Source organism: Ischnura elegans, chromosome X (assembly GCF_921293095.1).
Source record: "Ischnura elegans chromosome X, ioIscEleg1.1, whole genome shotgun sequence".
In the NCBI taxonomy this organism is placed as follows: domain Eukaryota; kingdom Metazoa; phylum Arthropoda; class Insecta; order Odonata; family Coenagrionidae; genus Ischnura; species Ischnura elegans.
In genome coordinates this window covers 11,758,367-11,773,969 of record NC_060259.1, presented here as the reverse complement: position 1 = coordinate 11,773,969, position 15,603 = coordinate 11,758,367, and the positions used below count along the sequence as shown (strand labels likewise).

Genomic DNA, 15,603 nt, shown 5'->3' with positions numbered 1-15,603 from the left:
CAACTATCTATGACATAGTATATCGGTTCGAGAAGACCAAGACTGTTCTAAACAAGCTCCTGAGCGGTCGTCCACGGAAATTGACTAACAGTAACAACCGATTCATCGTGCGGGAGATCAGGAAGGATCCAAAAACCAGCGCTCCCAAGGTAACTACTAATCAACAGAAGTGGGATGCTTACGCATACGTAGGTACCGTCCGGAATGTGTGAAAGCAAAACGGTTACCACGGCCGAGTGGCAAGGAGGATGCCGAGTATTAGCGTGGTCAATCGCTTGAGGCAGGTAGATTTCGCTCGGGAACATCAATCTGAGCCTTTAGAGTAGTGGGATAGCGATATTTTCACTAACGAGAGCAAGTACAGCATATTCTGATCAGATGGTCATCAAATGATGTGGCGTCGGAACAATACTGAGCTTGATCCCAAGAACTTGAAAGCAACAGTGAAACATGGGGTTGGTTATGTGATACTGTGGCGGTGCATGGGCGCGTCTGGAGTGGGTAATTTGCACTTTGTGGAAGGGATCATGGACCACAAGATGTATATCGTCATACCGAAGAAAAATTTAAAGTTAATACTGAGAAGATGGGACTGAAAACCAAATATATATTTCAGTAGGACAATGATTCCAAACACACGGCAAAGAATGCATAGTTGTGTATCGTAGATAACACATTCAAAGGTTGAACACCCCCCCCCCCCCCCACCCACAATCAGCGGGCCTCAAATCGATAGCGCATCTGTGGAGTATTCTGGAGACAAAAATTAGGAAAAGGCAAATATCCTAGAATATCCTCAATCCTAGAATATCCTCAAGACTGCTTTGCGAGAAGAATGGATAAAATACTACCTATTGTCAAATCAAAATTGACCATTCAATGCCAACTCCTTCCGGCAGTCCTGAAAACCAAAAGGAACTACGTATGCCAAAAAATGCTACGTACAGCGTTAAGTGTGCATTATGACTTCATTTACTATGAAAAATGAATACTGTCCGAATACTTTTTGTGCGACACATATGGAATTATTTTTCCATTTTGTTTAAATTTTCGAAAGTTCATAATTTGTTTCTGTTGCTGCAGTGTATGCCTAAATAAAGAGGGTCTATAGTACACACTAAGAATCGTTTCAAGCCAGGAACATTAGCGCAACTCAGAGAAAATGAAGACTTTATCAAGAAACAAGAGCTGTCCTAATTATTTTCGCACTCACTGTACAAATTGTCAACATCTTCACTATGTTAATTTTAACTCTAGTAATTTCTTTGATGCAAAATTATCATATGTAAAATGTTGAAAATGTATTATAATATACAATGAAATATTTCAAGACAACTCCCTAACTTTTAAACGACTATAACACCACAAAATGACAAAATACGACCGGTTGAGTGAGATCATCGAATCTTCTCTGCGCAAAACATAGAGATAATATTTTACTCTTCTTTCGTCATCCAATGCAAGATTATGGACATGTAATAACGTGCTTTTGGCTATTAATCACTGACTGAGAGAATAACTATAAAAATTTGTATGGATAACGAGGAAGAAAAATATAGTTTTTACATCTTTGTGCTCCCACAAAAGATAACTTAATTGGCCACACGGGAGCCAAACGAAGAAAATTTTTGAAGACGTAGTGTATAAGCAATTCTCGGGACCAAAATACATCCTCCTATCCTACGCCAAGCATTCACCAAATAATCCATAAATGCAACGGAAACTTTTATGCATAATATTGATTAATAATAAATTCTTCAATATTAAAAGGCCCAAAAATAAAGTTCCAGAACAAGATATTTAGGAAAGCTCAAAGCAGGATTTTCAAAACTTCATGCCGAGAATGAGAAATAAAAGTTTACTGTCAATTTCCATCTAGTATTTCCCGAAACTGAATGCTAGAGTACTTACGTCAATGCGAATTGTGCCATGAAATTATATTTCGTTGGGTAAGTCCGACTGCTACTTCTTGGTCGTTGACGAGAAAGTTACTTTTACATATCCGCACCATTTAAATAAATTACTCACATTTATATCGACGCACTCAGGGCTGAAATCAAATAAACACGAAACAGCATTTAACATCGCTGGCAAATCAATGAACGGGGTGTCAATTATCATGTAAATTCGCCGCTGTGTAAATACAAGAATGCAAACATGGCAGACGTTTCTCAGGAACGGCTCGGCGTTTCTGAGTTTCCTCGGGAATTCTTACAGATTGAGCACCTGCTGATGCTATTGGAGTATTTCAACGGGATAAAAACTGCAATTGTCTATTGACATGATAGCTTTTCTTTATTTTAACTTATTTTCATGGATTTTAAGTTTGTGGGCCTATACGTTGGAAAGTGATGGACGCTACTGTAACGCGATTTTTGGCTTAAAATTTAACATAACTGGCATTTGACAGAAAACAAAGTCGGGAAAAAACAATTTATCTTTGCTTAGGCCAAAGAAAACCATAGACGAGATGAAACTGCTAAGACAGCTCTAAAATACACAGGAATGCAGCGGAGGAGAGAAAGAGCTTCGGTGTTATCCATGAAATGATTTTCGGAACGATTTGTAAACGCCACCACGTGCGCAGGCATATCATTTCCATAACTCCATCGGTAAGAGCGTCTCCATAATCAGTAGCCTCGTGCTACTTCGGATGAACAAGTGAAGACGGTATAACTGATAGACACTGATAGACAGTGCGCCCTACTGCAATTGTAAAGATAAAAAAAGTATCCCCGAAACTCAAGAATACTGAGACGTGATATCTTCCAGTTGAATACGAACACCTCATCAAAAAGGAGCCACCAGGAGTAGGTCACTGCGCTTCTCTTGGACGCTCAAACAAAATGGAAAAAAATGACCGAGACTTCGTTCGCAATCCTTCACCCCGAACCTACCTACCTTAGGAACCTACGTGTCACAATTGAAGAGGCTGTGGAAATCATTCAGGGACCATTTCAAACTTAAAGAATACCATTAAAAATGTTTCACTTCCAAGACTCACTTCACAGATCAATCGCTCGGCATAATTTACCGTATCGAGTGAGGTTTGCAAAATATTTAAAATATGTCACTAAATAAATAAATTTTATAGGTATAGGTGTTATTAGTCAATATTATCCATGCACACAGTAATAATAACATTAAATATCAGGCGACTTACACGACTTCACGGCACAAGAATAGCGGAGGTTACTGAGAGTTTCCCCAAGCTCCATGTGTTTATGAATTTCGAAAACATTTTTAGGCCAATTCCAGAATATCGTTTTATTCATTATCTTGGCATGAATGTCAGTTCTCTATAGTTAGGAAGCTCATACCTTTAAGACAAACAGCCATATGCTACGTAGGATGAATGTAAATTTACAGATATGTGATAGAAAGCAAGTATTGTCCATCCAATAACAGTAAGGCATTAAAATATAAAGAGGTAAGAAGCATAAACATGAATAATTATCAATCAGAGAAATAAAAACGTAAGCACTGTGCAAAACGAATGATAGTAACAATGATGACATTAGAACAGAGGGTAAAAAATCTAAATTAATTTTTTTAAAGCTATGGCGGAGTACCTCCATCCACATCAAATATTCGCTTTTCACGTCTTTTCCTCACTACTTTCAGAACGGATTAGTACTCAGGGTTCGGGATCGGCGAGATGAGCCCATTCACTTCAAACCGAATATTGGTTTGGAGAGTCGAAGGGAGAGCTCACCCGACACTAAGGCGAGTGAGTGAATTTCACGCACTCAGAACAGGGAGACCAGTTCCTTGCCCAGAACAACCGCACACTCCGATGATTTCTTTCTGGAGGCGTCATCGTAGTCTTAAAGGATTTTACCTAGGGATTCTTACGTAGGCTACCTTAGTATATGCCCGTAGGGTCTGGGAAGGGAGATCCTGGCATCGTCAACTAAGCCCTTCAAAGCGCCTCCCACGCTCGCCAACGTGGCTCGCTTGACTCGGCTGGCGGCGGAATAGAATGCACACACTGGAGCATAGAGTTTACATTACTGTATTATACTAGTACGGCCCATCGCGGGAGGATTGGGAACAAAATCAATCTCGGTCCGAGAGTATCGCGCAAAGTCGATTCGGCAGTTCCTTCAAACGGTACCTTTTCGGATCGGGTATTGTTTCGTGGCTTATCCATTTCATTCCTTTTCGATTAAGTTCCTTTACGATTTCGTTCCTCAGTGCATTCGGTACAAAAATATAGGATCTCGTGCTATAAGTTGATAGATTGCACCAGGTCAAACCCCTGCCGTCTCATCGAAGACATTCATTGGCAGCGCGACTAAGGCTACGGGGTGTGGTCTCCTAGGCGACGCCAGCATGGAAAGGGGAGACACTGAATTCTAGGCGCCGCCATCATTCTATCCCTCTCAGGCAGACACTTAATTCGCCATTGGGAACTTGCCCACCCACGAAGTACACCAATACTAAGGCTCTGATAAGGGATAATGACGTAACTGTTACCAGCTCACAGCTATCGAACGAGCCATCCTCAATAATTTATCCATTCTTCGACCATTAAGTAACGCAGCCATTAATCCCATGGCTGACCACATGACAGGGCTTAAAGGTTACCTCTCCGTGCGATGAAAAGATACCACATTAAAGCAAGGGATGACATCCTTCTACTACACCAGTAATGGCTAGATGTATCGTTATTATGGTATCAGAAGGAATTTCACATAAAAAGCACGATTTTCGAAAAAAAATGCCAAAAGCACCTTTTTCAACGACTATTCCACAATACTATACTGCGCGAACTTCTTCCAAAAAACAAATTCGTATCGCAACAATTTAAGTGGACGATACTGCGCATACCTCACTTCATACACTTATGATGAATAAAACCACAAGCATCCTGAACGAATTCAAAGTTCTTGAAATACTAAAATATGAACATCACTGCACTATCCTATTCTAATTAGTATTGTTATGAAGAGGCTCGTGATTTCAATTGTTAACAATAAAGTTATCATATTCTCTCACATTTTCCTTACTGACCAAACGGATTCATTCGCTCACCCAAGCAGAGCTCTAACCACTAAGATTATGGAAACGAAATTTTCAGGATATCTTGCCGACAGAGAGAGAGAGAGAGAGGCAGTGGGTAGAAAAAGAGCGGGCCCGTGGGATCTACCGTCCTCAGAATGGAGTAGAGCCGTAACCTACTGCACTCTCAACCCGGAAAGGGAGATTTCACTACGCAGCGAATGCGATCACCATGACATTTTCATTGTATGTAGCGTTGAATTTATTATTCACCTTTATCTTACAAATCCAAATATTCTGATAAAATTTCCATACTTGAAATACATGCCGATCCTGAAAACAGTCCACTCGATCAACTCCGAAAATATCAAGATGATAACGTAATTTTTAAACAGACGATAGGAAAACTAAAAGAACCAGTTTTTCTCAGGAGGCTCTTACCACTCACGACCGCACGAGGCGCCCGCATTCGCATCGACACACACACACAAACAGCACAAGAGGGCGCCACTCGCACGCGGGTGACACGGGGCACGACCACGTACACACACCATGAGATATTCTTACCCAACCCTGAGACACGGAGGCACGCTCTACATCGGGTGCTCATCTCCAAGAGAGAATCGACGGCGAATAGGCTGCATGAACTACAACTCGATTCACTTAGAATTGTATAACCGTGAAAATCGCCCGACCTCGTCTTCAGATTTTTTGAAAAATTTTCGTGTTTTTCTCAGGAGGCTCTTCCCTGGCAATTAAAATATCAAGGAAAAATAGGGACCGTCATCAAGGACATAGTGAGGGGATGGCAAGATAGAAAATAATTATATATAATAATTAAATAACAAATTCAACATTTATTTTCACTTTTTCCCTCCAAATCCCAGACGATGGTAACACAGAAAATTTAAAAAATCAATTCCCGAATTTTTTCACTGTTTGAGTATGTAAGAAAGCTGACATGTTTTAGTGAGACTCATTTTGAGCAAAAAGAAGTTTATGCTGCTTACTCTACACTCTCTCTCTCTTCAATTTAAAAAAGTGAACATTTAGAGTTTAATTTTTAAAAAATTATCCATTTTAAGTATGAGAATATAGTGGTCTTTCGTGCAGATGAATGGCTAATGGTAATATTTCATAAAAGGGAAAAAAAATGAAGTAGAAAATACCAGCGTTCGAGTATAAGGTTCTCGGGGGTAACTGGGGTATATGAGTCTTGGCTTCCGGGCGTTCCTCCGCGTTTAGATGTCCATGGACATCTAAACGCGGAGGAACGCCCGGAAGCCAAGACTCATATGAAGAAACGCCGCGGAAACCTCAGATCAAACTAACTGCGTTTTTCAATGCGATAGTACATAGCATCATTTTCAAATATTTTTTTCGGAAAGGTAACACCAGCGGACGGATAAGAAAAAACATGTAATGATTTATCAACAATCGGACTGGTACATCATATGGCTTAAATGTAATTTCTACCAGTTTAATTTTTTTATTAATATTACTTTAACGTCTCAGTTGGTCCCAGTTGCCCCAAGACATAGGGGTAACTGGTTCACCCAATGGCAAATCCCAATAGAACACTGCCACAACTATCTGGGGTAACTGGAAAAGAAGAAAGTCTCGTCACAGTTGAATATTTGGCCTGGCTTCCCTTTCAAACTAAGTTTCTGAACAAGATCCGCTAATTTTCAAAGAAGTCATAAGTGACCTAAGGATTAGTTAGGTCGCACTGAGAGTGTTGAATGCTTTGAGGCAACTAATGGATAGTCGATTCCTTTTTCGAAACCAGTTTGGGCCAGGTCGCTGATTTTTGAATCTCAAATCGAGTTATTTTTTAACAATTTAGCACTGTACACTGTCTAATACCTCTTTACCAGTTAGGCAAAATACATTTTTTCCATAAATTTTATTGCATAGGAAAATTGCTTTTTCCTCAGCAGCAGAGAAATGGGAAGTCAAACCCCACCACTCTTACTTGGGCGTTGAGATGTGTGTCATTTCACCAAGATTCCAGAAACATGTCGTTGTGCAGTACTCCTCGGAAAGCGGTAAAACAATGCTGCTCCACGAGTAGTTTTGCTCCCGTTTTTTACATAATTCAAAGAATTTTCAATGTCTTCATTAGAGTAGGTTAGTCCAGCACCCTTCTGAGTTTTCCTTGTATTACGCGCCATTATCGGCATCTGAGCAAAAAGGTTACGTTGAAGGAATATTTAAGCTATTGATTATTTAAGCTAAGGAGTATTTAAGCTATAGTTACATAATAAGTATCTCCATGTAATTTTCATTCAAATTAACTATTTGGGTAACTGGGTCCATCATTCCCCAGTTACCGCATCTATTAAATTTTTTTGGGGTAACTGGAACACCCCTATTACAAAACCCACAGAAAGTATAGGGGTGAGAACAACATATACGTGCACAGAATCAACCTTCATGTTTATCCTAAAGTAGTCAATAGTTTGAAATTACACACATCATTACAATAAAAACCATAAAATCTCACGGAGACAAGCCTTTGCTTTGAAAAATCTCCACAATAAAATTCCACAGCAGCCCAAAATCATAAAATAGCTCCAAATGAGGTAAGGCATGTTGTTCAAGGACGAAAGAAGAAGCAGTTGTGCCCACCTGATAAACTTAATTCCCATAAATACGCATATAATCTACCCATGCCCCAGTTACCCCATAATCCCAGTTACCCCACAGCACCTTATATTCTGCACAATGCATAACATTTTTTGCGTTTCTTCACTTTCTTGAGTTAAATATAAGGCTATCCGCTTCCTGCCTACTTAAATGGTTATATCTGATATAACCATTGATATAAATGATATATATGGCAAATTAATTTTTAGTATTATACGCAATAAAGTTAAAAAGTCATTTAATGTAATGAAAGAGTAATTTCAAACAGCGCTGGATACCGCTGAATACATTAAACGATTAGCAGCAAGACCCCCTACAGGAGTAGCAAATTCCAATAAGCTGGAGAAGAAAATAAACTTAGTAAAATACAACTTGTGAAAAGCGTTCAATCACTATAGCTACAGAGGAATATAAATAAAAACTTAAAAAACATAAAATAATTATTTCTCCACATCCTACTGACTGGAGGACCATGAATGCGTCATCGCAAAACAAAATCAAAGGCACCAAGCTAAAAATAGGAAAGGACCTTCAAAATATAAAATCAGAATCATCATTTACACGCGAATAGAATCGCTATAAATATTATCGCCACAAAAACGTTCCTTCGGTACGACTGGGACATTTCCCAACGCCCAGGATACGACCAAGTCTATCTTTATGAAGGGAGCTCACGCGGTAAAATTTCGTTGACGCTGATATGACAAACGCCCGCAGCCATTGGAATAGCCATCCGTGTGCGTGAAATTGTTGGAATCAGCTAGCAAAAGGAGCGACATGTGAAATTTGCTTTTATTTAAATGTAATTGGATATTTAAGGCCGAAGGGCCTCCCTCGCAAATCCGATGGATAAATATAAGAACGGAACAGCAACGAGCCACGACATACCTTTTTTTTAATAAACACTTGAACCTTGCAAATGGGGGGATTGAGATCATTCTAGCCTCTATGCTAACGAATATAATACATCATTCAAGATCGTGAAGCCATTATTTTTCTCGGGGTATAATCGTATGACCTGTCATAAGGATGCTATCAAAATTTTCTTTCATGATACCTTACACTTACTCCGATGACACTCCAAAAATTGAAATTCAATACTCAATATTAACCCATTAAACACCTTCGAATTCAAAACTATGCTTAGTTAGAAATACTCCTTCACGCATTACAAAACCAAAGATTTAACTGCATTACTTCCCTCGAGGGGAATTGAAAAAACACTTCCACTATATAATTTCCATCCAAGCGAGAAGTATGAAGTCAGAGAATGGGAAAGAGGTTGCAATAAAACAAAAAAGGAAAGGAAGGGAAACCTCTGGAGGTGATGAAGACTAAGGCAGAATTGCTGAAGGATAATCCGACAGGAGGGGGGTTTGAAATCCAAGGTTTTCAAAGATGAAATTATCCTGTGGAGAAATTTTTTGTTTAAATTGTGCCGTTTCGAATGCGTACGAAATTTAAAAATCAATTATCTGAAAATAAATATAATTTTTCACGGGTTTCACACCGGGTGAAAATATCAGAAGGTGCCAACATTTCGTTATATTACTTATCTAACGTCTCAACGCCAACTTCCTCAGCCCTGAGGATGTTCAATGATTTTAAAACGAAACGCAGGCAATTATGGAGATTTTGACACGGTTAAAATCCCTTTAAAAACTTATCAACGCTATCCGCCGGGAAAATGTTTAATTAATACATTAAAACCTTACCTAATCCGAAGACATGCTTGCACTTAAAAGCATTCGGTTACTCCGTGGATGTTCACTGGAAAAAACGTGGTCGCCTTTAATCATGCAAAAATCGTAATGGGTACGATAAAATGCGAGCTATATACAGAAATTGTGGTAACTTCGGTTAGGTTAACGGTAATAGGGACGAGTATGAGGTACACGTGCTTGAAGTTAAGACGCTGCAATCGAAAATAAGAGGGGGAAAAGTAAGCGAGAAGACTGGTTCCCACGGGGACAGCAACTGGTACAACATATGGAGCATTCGCTTAGAAATGCGTTCCTTGGGAAGGGTTCGTATGGGAGATGAACGAGCTACAACAACAACACAGCTATCCACGATACACGAGTCAAGCGATACAAAACTACATGAAGGCTTAGCGTGTTCCCAGCACCCCCATTTTGAGACAAGAGTTACAGCAGCTACGCAAAGCTAGCAAACAAAGCGAGCCGGGCGATAAAAGGCACGCGACATCGCCAGAAGCGACAAATGCTGTATTTTTGGCATAATTTTTAACGCTTCCCCTTTTGATGTGCTATACTCCCCTACCCTGTAGAAAGAAAACGCTGCGTCCTTCGCGCTCTGTGCAGAAGGGCCGAAAACATTCGTACAGGGCAGCAATTGGCAAAAAGGAATAGGACGTGGAATAAAATAGAGAATCAAAAGGTCCTTTAAAATGATCCTTAGAGAACCGCAGAGATTGCACGGACGAGTATCCTTTCCACAGAATTGTTTCGGCATAGCTCCGTCGAGAACGAACAATTTATTATATTATTAGTTGAACCTATGTACGGTAGAACTCCAAGATATTATACAGTGCTTAGGACAAATGGCTCACTCACTACAGAGTTCCAGAGGAGACATTCTCAAAACAACTAAACCACTCTCAAGGTTCACCACCCGTACTAGCTCTTTACCTATCCCTTGCCAACGACCCCGGTGCAAAACGTGTGCTATCCTCATTACCCAGTCACTTCCTAACAAATTTCTCACTTTTCCGCTTCCTTCCACTCCATCCCCCAACTGTACAACCAGTAATGTAATTTATATCCTTTTATGTAATTCCTGCCCCGCCTTCTACATTGGTTTAACCACCACCTCACTCAACCTACGGATTAACAACCATCGAGCTTCTTGCAAACCCACTTCCCAATCTGCTTCGCTTCCTGTCCCTACCCACGCCTTTTCCCACAATTTAGAATTTGATGACTGCTTTCACATAGGAATACTTGCCTCTCTCCCACCCTCCGCCTCACCGCTAGAATTAAAAACGCTTGAATTGTCTTCCATTTGGCTACACCAAGCATTCAACCCGCCTGGCCTTAACAGGGCCCACTGATCTCCATAGCCTTCTCCTCTTTCCCATCCCCCATTCCCCATCCTCTCCCTTCCCCTATCTTATCCTAATCTCCTCAGCCTTTAGGCATCCTCTGTCCTCGTCCTCAGTCTCTTCTTGCCTCCCTCCCGACGAAGACCCTAATAGGTCGAAAATTTGAAAGAAACTAACGTGTGAGTCCTCTTTTATTTATTTGTGTCTGTGTTTTTGTGGCCTATCATGGCATTTATTTATATATATATATTATACATAATATAACACAATACCTTCACTACAGCAGTTGCCATCCACCACACACCAAACGTTCCATCCCTTATTCCCTCTCTGTCCGGGGACACGGAATCTGTAATAACCCCGAAGACCTTCAAAAATTCCTCTCCAAACTCCACACCTCTCTTCTTCACCGCGGCTACCCCGAAAAACTCTTGATGAACAAAATAAGAAAAAAACCGGCTATTCACAATAAACCCCGCGCAGACAAATATTGCTCTCCTTCTCTGCTCACAACCTACTTTCCTGGTGCTCATTTGCTACAAAACATATTGAAGGACTTGTACCCCATCCTTTCCAAACACAAGTCCACCCCTTAGATTTTCCCTTCCACTCCTCGGATAACATTTAAGAGACCAACGAATTTAAACACCATATTTAAAGCCACCCGCCCTCTCCAAAAGTCGCAGTCAGTCACTATCTCCACACCCTCACCTTGCAATCGTCCCAGGTGTAAAACCTGCAAGATATTCTCTCCACCCCCTGCCTCTTTTCTCCCCAAGCTTAAATGCCTACCGATTTTCCCCTCCACTACTTGTACTTCCACCAACATCATTTACCTTCTTCATTGTAATTTATGCCCTGCTTTCTATACTGGCCAATGCACTACCCCTCTCAATCTCAGAATTAACAATCACCGCGCCTCCTGTTGTCCATCGTCCCCCCACTCCTCTCTACAAGTTCCTACACATTGTCTTTCACATGATTCCATTTTCAATCAATGCTACAAAGTATCCATTATTGCCTCCCTCCCTCCCACCGACTCCGCCCTCAACCTCCACACCCTCGCATTGGCTTGCATTTGGCACTTTCAAGCCAATAGCTTTCCGGGCCTGAACGTCGCATCCTAACTTCTATTCCTAACTCCCCCTCCCCATACACCTCTCCCCTTACCCCTCTTTTCCCTTTTCCAACCAACTTCAGCTGAGGAAGAAGCCTGAAGTGCTTCGATAGCTTCGAGATTATTTATTCAATGTGAGTGTTTCTTTTGTGTGTCTAGCAATATCTACACTACAATAGCTGTCATCCGACACATACAAAACGCTCCCTCCCTTTTTCTCTTTCCATCCGTGGTCACAGAATATGTAACAATCCAGACTCCCTTAATAGATTCCTTTCAAATTTACACCATGCTCTCAGGAGAAGGGGTTACCCGGAACCCCTCCTCCGGAATAAGATCCGAAAAAAATCATATGTCCCGAAAAAACTAGGCGGGGACAATTCGTCGCAGTTTCTTTCTCTCTGTACGACCTTTTTTCCGGGCGTGGACGTATTGCGTAGGACCCTAAAAGACCTTTTCCCCGTCCTCTCAGACAACACAACCACTTCCAGATTTTTCCCGCGATGCCCTTCACTCGTTTTTAAAAGACCACCAAATCTGGCCAGCATCTTAAAAACAACCAAACCATTGCCCAAACAAAGTACCTATATTAAACCACAGCCCTCGCCCTGCAACCGTGCAAGATGCAAAACTTGTCACATCCTCATCACCGAACCCCTTCCCGATCAATTCCTTGCCTTCCCTCTCCCCTCTGTGTCGGACATTTCTTGCACAACAAAAAACATTGTGTATATACTGTTGTGCCAGAAATGCCCCGCTTTTTATATCGGCTTATCCACCACTCCCCTTTGCATCCGAATGAACGGGCATCGCTCTTCATGCAATAGCGTTTCTTCTGTTTCTGCTTCCCTTCCAGTCGCCGTTCATGCTTCCTCCCACAAAGCTATGTTTGACCAATGCTATAAAGTGGGAATATTAGCCTCCCTCCCCCCATCTACCACCCCCCTAGAGCTGAAGGACTTGGAACAGGCATGCATATGGGCTTTCCGTGCGTTTTCTGGTCCAGGAATCAACCGCGCCCATTAGAAAGAACAACCAATCCCCGTCCACCGTTTTTCCTCCCTCCATCTTAGCCCTCTCCCTTGCACCCTTCCTTATGCCCTTTCCTCACTTTCCCTCCTCTTCTCACTTGAGAAAGATGGGCTGCGTCCCATCGAAAATTTGTAAAAACAACCTTTCCCCGTAAGTTCCTCACTTTTATTTTATTTTTCGTTTTTCTGTCAATTTCTAAGTTTTTTTGTGTGCCCACCCTAGGGCAAGAAGAAGTTCCTTTACATTATTTATATATATATATATATAAATAATGTAAATAAATATATATATACATATATATACACACGTTTGAAAAAAACTCACACGAGCATTTTAAATAATGTAAAACTTCTTCTTGCCCTGGGGTGGGCACACAAAAAAACTTAGAAATTGACAGAAAAACGAAAAATAAAATAAAAGAGAGGAACTTACGGGGAAAGGTTGTTTTTACAAATTTTCGATGGGACGCAGCCCATCTTTCTCAAGTGAGAAGAGGAGGGAAAGTGAGGAAAGGGCATAAGGAAGGGTGCAAGGCAGAGGGCAAAGATGGAGGGAGGAAAAACGGTGGACGGGGATTGGTTGTTCTTTCTAATGGGCGCGGTTGATTCCTGGACCAGAAAACGCACGGAAAGCCCATATGCATGCCTGTTCCAAGTCCTTCAGCTCTAGGGGGGTGGTAGACGGGGGGAGGGAGGCTAATATTCCCACTTTGTAGCATTGGTCAAACAGAGCTTTGTGGGAGGAAGCATGAACGGCTGTTTTCTTCTGTTTCTGCTTCCCTTCCAGTCGCCGTTCATGCTTCCTCCCACAAAGCTCTGTTTGACCAATGCTACAAAGTGGGAATATTAGCCTCCCTCCCCCCGTCTACCACCCCCCTAGAGCTGAAGGACTTGGAACAGGCATGCATATGGGCTTTCCGTGCGTTTTCTGGTCCAGGAATCAACCGCGCCCATTAGAAAGAACAACCAATCCCCGTCCACCGTTTTTCCTCCCTCCATCTTTGCCCTCTGCCTTGCACCCTTCCTTATGCCCTTTCCTCACTTTCCCTCCTCTTCTCACTTGAGAAAGATGGGCTGCGTCCCATCGAAAATTTGTAAAAACAACCTTTCCCCGTAAGTTCCTCTCTTTTATTTTATTTTTCGTTTTTCTGTCAATTTCTAAGTTTTTTTGTGTGCCCACCCCAGGGCAAGAAGAAGTTTTACATTATTTATATATATATATATATATATATATATATATATATATATATATAGGGTGGGCAGTATCAGAACACACAATAAAGAATAGAAACTCACACTCACAAAATAACTAAATTTTCGGTGGCATTACCACCTTCCTCGGAGTTAGGTAAAAGATATATATATATATATATATATTATATACATAGCTTAATGTCGTCAATATATATATATATATATATATATATATAGCCTCAGTTTCTTTCACTTCTTCCATCTCTAACACCAACATCACTTTCCTAGATGTGGACAGTGGATTCGGGGGTCCCAGGGCGGGCCCCGCGAGGATACAACTCGAGGACCGGGAACCAAGTCTGAGACTTATACGCCCGTGCCTCTCGAGAGGGGGAGGACAGATAGGAACAAAGGATTAGAGGCATCGCCGCGATGAGAGCCCGACGACGCCTCCAGGGGAAGGACGGGGAAGGAAGGGAGACGACGAGGAATCCTGCACCGTCACAAGGCGGGCAGGTCCTACCATCAGCGAAACCAAGCATACGAATTTAATATACTAACAATCTTGAAGGAGTATTCTATGAGGAAGAATACTCCAACGATCAAATCGTTAGATCGTAGATGTGGACATTCTTCTTTCCGAAAATAACAAATTCAAGAGATCGGTCCACATCAAAGCCACCAACAGACAGCAATACCTCCACTATGACAGTTGCCACCCACCACATACCAAACGTTCAATCCCTTTTTCTCTCTCCGTCCGTGGTCACAAAATCTGCAACAACCCCGAAGACCTTGAGAAGTTCCTTTCCAATCTACACACTTCTCTTCTCCGCCGCGGGTACCCCGATAAACTGTTAATCAACAAAATTAGAAAAAAACCTTACAGGTCCAATAAACCCCGTGCCGAAAAGAATTGCTCTCCATCTCTTCTCACCACTTACTTTCCCGGTGCTCATGTCTTACAGGACATCCTGCAGGACTTGTACCCCATTCTCTCCAACCACAAATCCACCTCACAGATTTTCCCCTCTCTTCCACGGATCACGTATAAGAGACCACCTTACCTCAGCACCATCTTCAAAGCCACCCGCCCCCTTCAAAAATTGAATTCAGTCCCCACTACCCCACCCTCGCCGTGCAACCGTCCTAGATGTAAAACGTGTAAAATTTTCTCTCCACCCCCAGCCTCTTTCCTCTCCAAACTTAAATTCCTCCCGATATCTCCTTCCACCACCTGTACCTCTACCAACATCATATACCTCCTTCAATGCAACTTCTGCCCCGCTTTTTATATAGGCCAATGCACCACCCCCCTCAACCTTAGAATAAATAATCACCGTGCTTCCTGCTGTCCGTCATCCCCACACGCATCTCTCCCGGTCCCCACATATTGTTTATCGCATGATTCCATCTTTAATCAATGTTTCAAAGTTTCAATCATTGCCTCCCTGTTACCCACTTACTCGCCCCTCAATCTCCACACCCTCGAATTGGCGTGCATCTGGCATTTGCAAGCCAACAAGCACCCGGGTTTGAATGTA

The 15,603-nt window shown here is 41.7% G+C and overlaps 1 protein-coding gene across 3 annotated transcripts in view; it reads right to left on the bottom strand.

Moving 5' to 3' along the window:
• The window catches only part of LOC124170736 (dual 3',5'-cyclic-AMP and -GMP phosphodiesterase 11), a 252,214-nt gene that overhangs the window by 141,110 nt on the left and 95,501 nt on the right, over positions 1-15,603 (bottom strand). The gene's annotated exons all lie outside the window — the stretch shown is intronic.